Below are 8,896 nucleotides of genomic sequence, written 5' to 3' on the forward strand. Positions count from 1 at the left end.
AAAAACATGAATATATGTGTCCCATATAAATGCTCACTCACCAAAGGGTGACCTCAGCAGAAGAGGATTTTAATAAGTGGATAGCAATTGGCCTCTTCAAGCCACCACTGTCATTGCCCAATGAGTTTATTTTAAAAGTGGCCATGGTGGCAGGATGGAGGTTATGATGGGGTCAGCAACATGGACTTTCGTTCACCAAGGCTGACCTGGCTGTGGCCACTGCCAAGTGTCCAGTTGGCAGCAGCAGAGACCAACACTGAGTCTCTGATACGACACTTCCTCGGGATGATGAGCCAGCTACCTGACGGCAGGTGGATTACATTGGACCACTTCTGTCACTGAAGAGGCAACAGTTTTTATTGGAATTGACACTTACTCTGAACATGGATGTGCCTTCCTTGCACACAGTGCTTCTGCCCAAACTACCATCCACGGACTCTCAGAATGCCTTATCCCCCATCATGGTATTCCACACAGCACTGCTTCTGGTGAAGGGACTCACTTTATAGCAAATGAGACTTGGCAATGGGCCCATTCTCACGGAATTCACTGGTCTTACAATGTTCCCCACTGTCCTGAAGTAGCTGGTTTGACAGAATGGTAGAATGGCCTTTCAGACTCAGTTACAGTGCCAGCCGGGTGGCAGTACCTAGTGGGACTGGCGGAAAGGTTCTCCAGGAGGCTTATATGCTCTGAATGAATGTCCAAGATATGGTGCTGTTTTTCTCATAGCAAGCGTTCACTGGTCTAGGAATCATGGGGTGGAAATGGGAATAGCATCCCTGGTAACCCAGTAAATTTTTTGCTACCTATCCCTACAACCTTATGCTCTACTAGCCTGTCTTAGTTCTAAAGGGAGAAATGCTTCTAACAGTAATAATTCCAGTGAATTGGAAATTAAGACTGTCACTTGACCACTTTGGACTCCTCATGCCCTTGAATCAACAGATTTGTCTTTTAACCTAATGGAGTGTTTTTGTCGTGTGGAAACATTTTTATTTACATGTGGTCAAACTTATTAATGTTTTTGTAAATTTAAATACTCATTAAAAATACCTCCTTTACTGCAAAAGTAAGTTTATTTCTCCCTATATCACTGGTAATTTTTGCTTTATGAGTATGATATTTATACAACATAATTACATAATTGATTCATACAATGTTATTACATAATTGATATTTGTAACTTTTCGTTATGAATTATAACTATAAGCAGTATTTCTTACTTAAAGATTTTTGGCTTCCACCTTATTTTCTATTAAAATTATTACTCCTGCTTTCTTTTATTTGCCCTTGACTAGCAGATCTTTAGTCATCCTATTTCAATCTTCTGAATCACATTAGGTGAGCCTCAATAATGCACCATACAGTTTGGTTTCACTTTTAGATGCAAACTGAAAAAAATTTTTTAAGATTTTTATTTATTTATTTATAAATATTAGGGGTAAACACCTATTAGTGAAATTACTGGGTCATAGGGTATCTCTATTTTTAACTTCTATTTTATTTTATTTTGTTTTTTTATGTTAGTCACCATACAATACATCATTAGTTTTTGATGTAGTGATCCATGATTCATTGTTTTCGTATAACACCCAGTGCTCCATGCAGTACATGCCCTCCTTAATACCCATCCCGGGCTAACCCATTCCCCCTCAACAAAACCCTCAGATTGTTTCTCAGTATGGTGGTTCCTTGTTTTCCAGAGTGGCTGTATCAGTTTGCATTCCCACCAACAGTGTAAGAGAGTTCCCTTTTCTCCTCATCTTTGCCAACTCCTATTGTTTCTTTTTTTTTTTTTTTTTTTTTAAAATATGGAACGCTTCACGAATTTGCGTGTCATCCTTGCGCAGGGGCCATGCTAATCTTCTCTGTATCGTTCCAATTTTAGTATATGTGCTGCCGAAGCGAGCACTCCTATTGTTTCTTGTATTGTTAATTTTAGCCATTCTGACTTCTGTGAGGTGGTATCTCATTGTGGTTTTGATTTGTATTTCCTTGATGCTGAGTAATGTTGAGCATTTTTTCATGTATCTGTTGGCCATTTGGATCATGTCTTCTGCCCATTTCTTGACTGGATTTTTTATTTTTGGGGTGTTGAGTTTGGTGAGTTCTTTATAGATTTTGGATATTAACCATTTATCTGATATGTCATTTGTGAATATCTTCTCCCATTCTGTAGGTTGCCTTTTAGTTTTGTTGTTTCCCTTGATGTGCAAAAACTTTTTGCCTGATGACATCCCAATAGTTCATTTTTGCTTTTGATTCCTGTATCTCTGGAGAGATGTCTAGCAAGAAGTTGCTGTGGCCGAGGTCAAAGAGGTTGCTGCCTGTGTTCTCCTCAAGGATTTTGATGGATTCCTGTCTCACATTTAGGTCTTTCATCCATTTTGAGTCTATTTTTGTGTATGGTATAAGAAAGTGGTCCAGTTTCATTCTTCTGCACATAGCTGCCCAGTTTTCCCAAAACCATTTGTTGAAGAGACTTTTTTCCATTGGATATTCTTTCCTGTTTTGTCAAAGATTAGTTGACCATAGAGTTGAGGATCCATTTCTGGGTTCTGTCTTCTGTTCCACTGATCTATCTGTCTGTTTTTGTGCCATACTATACTGTCTTGATGATTATAGCTTTGTAATACAGCTTGAAGTCTGGAAATGTGATGCCTCCAGTTTTGATTTTCTTTTTCAACATTCCTTTGGCTATTTGGGGTCTTTTCTGGTTCCATACAAATTTTAGAATTATTTGTTTCAGCTCTGTGAAAAATGCTGGTGGTATTTTGATAGGGATTGCATTGCATGTGTAGATTGCTTTGGGTAGCATAGACATTTTAACAATATTTGTTCTTCCAACCCATGCGCATGGAATGTTTTTCCATTTCTTTGTGCCTTCCTCAAGTTCTTTCATAAGTGTTCTGTATTTTTCAGAGTACAAATCCTTTACCTCTTTGGTGAGATTTGTTCCTAGGTATCTTATGGTTTCTGGTGCAATTGTAAATGGGATTGATTCCTTGATTTCTCTTTCTGTTGCTTCACTGTTAGTGTATAGAAATGCAGCAGACTTCTGTACATTGATTTTATATCCTTCAACTTTGCTGAACTCCTGTATCAGTTCTAGCACTTTTTTTGGTGGAATCTTTTGGGTTTTCTACATTTCATGTTGTCTGTGAGGAGTGGAAGTTTGACTTCTTCTTTGCCAATTTGGATGCCTTTTATTGCTCTTTGTTGAGTAGACATCCTTATCATGTTCCTGACCTTAGGGGAAAAGCTCTCAGTTTTTCCCCATTGAGGATGATATTCGCGGTGGGTCTTTCATATATGGCTTTTCTTTTCTTTTCCTTTTTAAAAATATTTTATTTATTTATTTGACAGAGAGAGAGAGTGAGAGCAGGAACACAAGCAGGGGGAGTGGGAGAGGGAGAAGCAGGCTTCCCGCTGAGCAGGGAGCCCGATGTGGGACTCGATCCCAGGACCCTGAGATCATGACCTGGGCTGAAGGCAGACACTTAACGACTGAGCCACCCAGGAGCCCCCATATATGGCTTTTATTTTATTTTATTTTATTTTTTTAAAGATTTTATTTATTTATTTGAGACAGAATGAGAGACAGAGAGCATGAGAGGGAGGAGGGTCAGAGGGAGAAGCAGACTCCCTGCCGAGCAGGGAGCCCGATGCGGGACTCGATCCTGGGACTCCAGGATCATGACCTGAGCCGAAGGCAGTCGCTTAACCAACTGAGCCACCCAGGCGCCCCCATATATGGCTTTTCTGATGTTGAGATATGATTCCTCTATCCCTACATCGTGGAGGGTTTTTATCAAGAAAGGATGCTGTACTTTGTCAAATGCTTTTTCTGCATCTATTGAGAGGATCGTATGGTTCTTATCCTTTCTCTTTTATTAATGTGGTGTATCACATTGATTGATTTGTGGATGTTGAACCACCCCTGCTGCCCAGGAATAAATCCCACTTGGTCATGTGAATAATTCTTTTAATGTACTGTTGGATCCTATTAGCTAGTATCTTGTTGAGAATTTTTGCATCCATGTTCAACAGGGATATTGGTCTGTAATTCCCCTTTATGGTGAGATCTTTGCCTGGTTTTGGGATCAAGGTGATGCTAGGTTCATAGAATGAGTTTGGAAATTTTCCTTCCATTTCTGTTTTTGGGAACAGTTTCAGAAGAACAGATATTAATTCTTCTTTAAATGTTTGGTAGAATTTTACTGGGAAGCCGTCCAGCCCTAGACTCTTGTTTGTTGGGAAATTTTTGATTACTGATTCAATTTCTTTGCTGGTTATGGGTCTGTTCAGGTTTTCTGTTTCTTCCTGTTTCAGTTTTGATAGTTTATATGTTTCTATGAATGCATCCATTTCCCCCAGATTGCCTGATTTGTTGGCATATAATTGCTCATAATATTCTCTTATAATTGTTTGTATTTCTTCAGTGTTGGTTGTGATCTCTCCTCTTTCATTCATGATTTTATTTATTTGGGTCCTTTCTTTTTTCTTCTTGATAAGTCTGGCTAGGGGTTTAACAATCTTTTTAATTCTTTTAAAGAACCAGCTCCTAGTTTTGTTGACTTGTTGTAGTGTTGTTGTTTTTTTTAAATTTCTATATCATTGATTTCTGCTCCAATCTTTATTATTTCTCTTCTTCTGCTGGATTTGGGTTTTATTTGCTGTTTTTTCCCCACCCCTTTGGGTGTAAGGTTAGGTTGCATATTTGAGACTTTTCTTGCTTCATGAGGAAGGCCTGTATTGCTATATACTTACCTCTTAAGACTGCCTTTGCTGCATCCCAAAGGGTTTGAACTGTCATGTTTTCATTTTTATTTGCTTCCATGTATTTTTTAAATCCTTTAATTTCCTTCTTGACCCATTCATTCTTTAGTAGGATATTTTTTTTTTTTTTAGATTTTATTTATTTATTTGTGAGAGAGAGCACATGAGAGGAGGGAGGGTCAGAGGGAGAAGCAGACTCCCTGCCGAGCAGGGAGCCCGATGTGGGACTCGATCCAGGGACTCCAGGATCATGACCTGAGCCGAAGGCAATCGCTTAACCAACTGAGCCACCCAGGCGCCCATTTAGTAGGATATTCTTTAACCTCCATGTATTTGTGGTCCTTCCAAATTTCTTGTGGTTGACTTCAAGTTTCATAGCATTGTGGTCTGAAAATATGCATGGTATGATCTCAACCTTTTTGTTCTGGTTGAGTCCTGATTTGTGACCCAGTATGTGATCTATTCTGGAGAATGTTCCATGTGTACTTGGAGAGAATGTGTTTTCTGCTGCTTTAGGATGAAATGCTCTGAATATATCTGTTAAGTCCATCTGGTCCAGTGTGTCATTCAAAGCTCTTGTTTCAGGGTGCCTGGATGGCTCAGTTGGTTAGGCGTCTGCCTTTGGCTCAGGTCATGATCCCAGGGTTCCGGAATTGAGCCCCATATTGGGCTTCCTGCTCAGTGGGGGGATTCTGCTTCTCCCTCTGCCCCTTCCCCTGCTCATGCTCTCTGTAGCTCTCTCTCGTGTGCTCTCTCTCTCTCAAATAAATAAATAAATAAAATCTTTAAAAATTTTTTGAAGAATTTTTAAAAAAACACACAAAAAACAAAAAAGAAAACAAACCTCTCATTTCCTTGTGGATCTTCTGCTTAGGTGAGATGCCCATTGCTGTGAGTGGGGTGTTAAAGTCCCCTACTCTTATTGTAGTATTATCAATGAGTTTCTTTAAATTTGTTATTTTTTTAAACTCTTTTTTTTTTTTAAAGATTTTATTTATTTATTTGAGAGAGAGAGAATGAGAGAGAGCACATGAGAGGGGGGAGGGTCAGAGGGAGAAGCAGGCTCCCTGCCGAGCAGGGAGCCCGATGCGGGACTCGATCCAGGGACTCCAGGATCATGACCTGAGCCGAAGGCAGTCGCTTAACCAACTGAGCCACCCAGGCGCCCTTAAACTTTTTTTTTAAAGAGTTTATTTATTTGACAGAGAGAGAGCAGCAGAGGGAGAGGGAGCAGCAGACTCCCCACTGCGCAGGAAGCCCGATGCAGGACCTGAGCCGAATGTAGATGCTTAACTGACTAAGCCACCCAGGCACCCTCTGTAAGTTCATTACTAATTGATTTATGTATTTGGCCACTCCCAAGTTAGGGGTATACATATTTATAATTGTTAGATCTGGTTGGATAGAGCCCTTTATTATGATACAGTGTCCTTCTTCATCTCTTATTACAGTCCTTGGTTTAAAATCTAGTTTGTTTGATGTAAGGATTGCCACCCCAGCTTTCTTTTGATGTCCATTAGCATGATAGGTGGTTCTCTACCTCCTCACTTTGAATCTGGAGGTGTCTTTGGGTCTAAAATGCGTTTCTTGTAAGCAGCATATCGATGTGTCTTGTTTTTGTTTTTCTCTCTGATACCCTTGTCTTTTGATTGGAGCATTTAGTCCATTTACATTCAGAGTAATTATTGAAAGATATTAATTTAGTGCCATTGTACTACCTATAAAGTTGCTGTTCCTGTAGATTGTCTCTGTTCCTTTCCAGTCTTTGTTACTTTTGGTCTCTCTTTCTGCTCAAAAGGTCCCCTTTAATATTTCTTGCAGGGCTGGTTTAGTGTTCACGAATTCCTTTAGTTTCTGTTAGTCTTGGAAACTCTCTCTCCTTTATTCTGAATGACCAGTCTTGCTGGATAAAGTATTCTTGGCTGCTGCATATTTTTCCCAATTAGCACATTGAATGTATCATGCCAGTCCTTTCTGGCCTGCCAGGTCTCTGTGGACAGGTCGGCTGCCAGCCCTATGTGCCTACCTTTGTAGGCACGGTACCTCTTGTCCCAAACTGCTTTCAGGTTTTCTCTATATCTTTGTAATTTGCATGTTTCACTATAGTATGTTGAGGTGTTGACCTATTTTTGTTGATTTTGAGGGGAGTTCTCTGTGCTTCTTGGACTTGAGTGCCTGTTTCCTTCCCCAGATTAGAGAAGTTCTCAGCTATACTTTGTTCAAATGAACCTTCTGCCCTCTTTTCCCACTCTTCTTCTGGGACTCCTATATTACGGATGTTATTTTGCTTTATGGAATCACTAAGTTCCCTAGGTCTACCTTTGTGATCTAATAGTTTTCTTTCCCTCTTCTTTTCATCTTCATTATTTTCCATAGTTTTATCTTCTATATCACTGCTTCACTCATCTGCTTCTTTCATCTTTGTTTTTGTGGTCTCCACTTGGGACTTCATCTCAGTTACAGCATTTTTACTTTTGGCCTAACTAGATTTTGGTTCTTGTATCTCTACAGTAAGGGATTCTCTAGTGTCTTCTATGCGTTTTTCAAGCCTGGCTGGTATCTTTATAATTGTTGTTTTAAATTCTAGTTTGGATATCTTACTTATAGCCATACTGACTAAATCCCTGGCTGTGGGTACTACCTCCTGTTCTTTCTTCTGGGGTAAATTTTTCCATCTCATAATTTTGTCCAGAAAAGAAAAGAAGAAAGAAAAAGAAAAGAAAACAAAAATAACAACAACAACAGAAACAAAAAACAACAAAAACAAAAAACTAGATCCTGGTGTGTTTTGGTCTGCTTGTTAAAAGAAACTAGATCCCAAAATAAGAAAGAAAGAAAAACATATATATGTAAAAGTAAAATAAAATACAATGAAAGGAAACTAAAAATACATATACAAAATATATATAAAATAAAAATTAAGAAAGAATTGAAAAAATAAGAAAATAACTGAAAAAGTAACACTAAAAGACTAAAGAATAAAAATACAAAGAATGCTAGATACTGTCTTCCCTTAGAGCTGAAGCTTTGCAGCCCTCTATGATCAGTAAACTGGGTGCGAGTGAGTTGTTTGTGGTGGTCTTCCGGGGGAGGGGCCTGTTGCGCTGATTTCTCAGGTGGGCTTGCCCTAGTGGAGATGTGCCTCCCTCCAGTGCACAGCGAGGCAGGGCTCTGTGTAAGCAGCCCTGGGGTCCACTAGGTGGTGCTGTTTGGCTCCCTGCAGGCTTTCAGCACTGATGGGCAGGATGAGTATCTCCTTGCCCAGCTGTCCAGCCGCAGAGCTGAAAGTTTACATCCCAGACTCTTCAGTGAGCCCTCACAGGAGAGCAGTCAATCACTGTTGTCCACCTGGTTTCTGCCAGAACTCTGGGTTCACCCTGCCTGTGTCTGAGCGTTTTTCTCTCAGGCATGCACTGAGTTCCAAAACTCTTAACTTTTAGGGACTCCTGCAGTGCAGACCCACACTCTTCCTCCCAGGGAGAGTCTCGCCACCTTTCTGCCTTGCGCTGGACCCGGCCCATGAAAGTGGTCACACGACCCTGCAGCGGTTTGCAGTTTATGACAACACAGAGCAGACAGCTGGCGCCTAGACTCACTGTTCTCAGCGGGCTTTCATGCTGCTATGCCTGGGAACCGTTAGGCACTCAGACACCACCCGTTCTTGCAGACCTGGGGCATCTCAGACCCGGCGGTCACACCTGGGATTCCACCCTGCTTCGCCACCAGAGCACCTTTAAGCCTGGCGCATCCCCCACTCTAGCAGACTTCTACAGGTTCCAGTGTTGGCTCCGCTGCTTCTAAGACTTTGGGGTAGTCTCCTTAGGCAGGCTCTCTCCCCGCTACCATATCCTTAGATATATCATACTGGATTCAAGTCTGGACATCTCCTACCTTCCAAATTAGTGGTCGCTTTTCTACTAGTAGACTTGCAGCATTTGTTTTCTCAGACTTAAGATTGATTTTTCGGGTGTTTAGAATGATTTGATAACTATCTAGCTGTATTCGAGGGATGAGACAAACTTAGGGTCCCCCTATTCTTCTGCCATCTTAACTCCTGTCCTGAAGAGATCTTTAGATCCCCAAGAACTATATGGATCTCCAGACTGCATCTCTC

General features: G+C 40.6%; 1 non-coding gene across 1 annotated transcript; it reads right to left on the reverse strand.

The window, feature by feature from the left end:
• Window positions 1-1,808: 1,808 nt before the first annotated feature.
• Window positions 1,809-1,915, reverse strand: LOC115939744 (U6 spliceosomal RNA). Its single transcript, XR_004074516.2, has one exon. It is a non-coding gene; the product is annotated as a U6 spliceosomal RNA (small nuclear RNA).
• Between the last annotated feature and the right edge of the window lie 6,981 nt (window positions 1,916-8,896).

This window comes from Leptonychotes weddellii, chromosome 5 (assembly GCF_054177405.1).
Source record: "Leptonychotes weddellii isolate Sample4059 chromosome 5, ASM5417740v2, whole genome shotgun sequence".
NCBI classification, from domain to species: domain Eukaryota; kingdom Metazoa; phylum Chordata; class Mammalia; order Carnivora; family Phocidae; genus Leptonychotes; species Leptonychotes weddellii.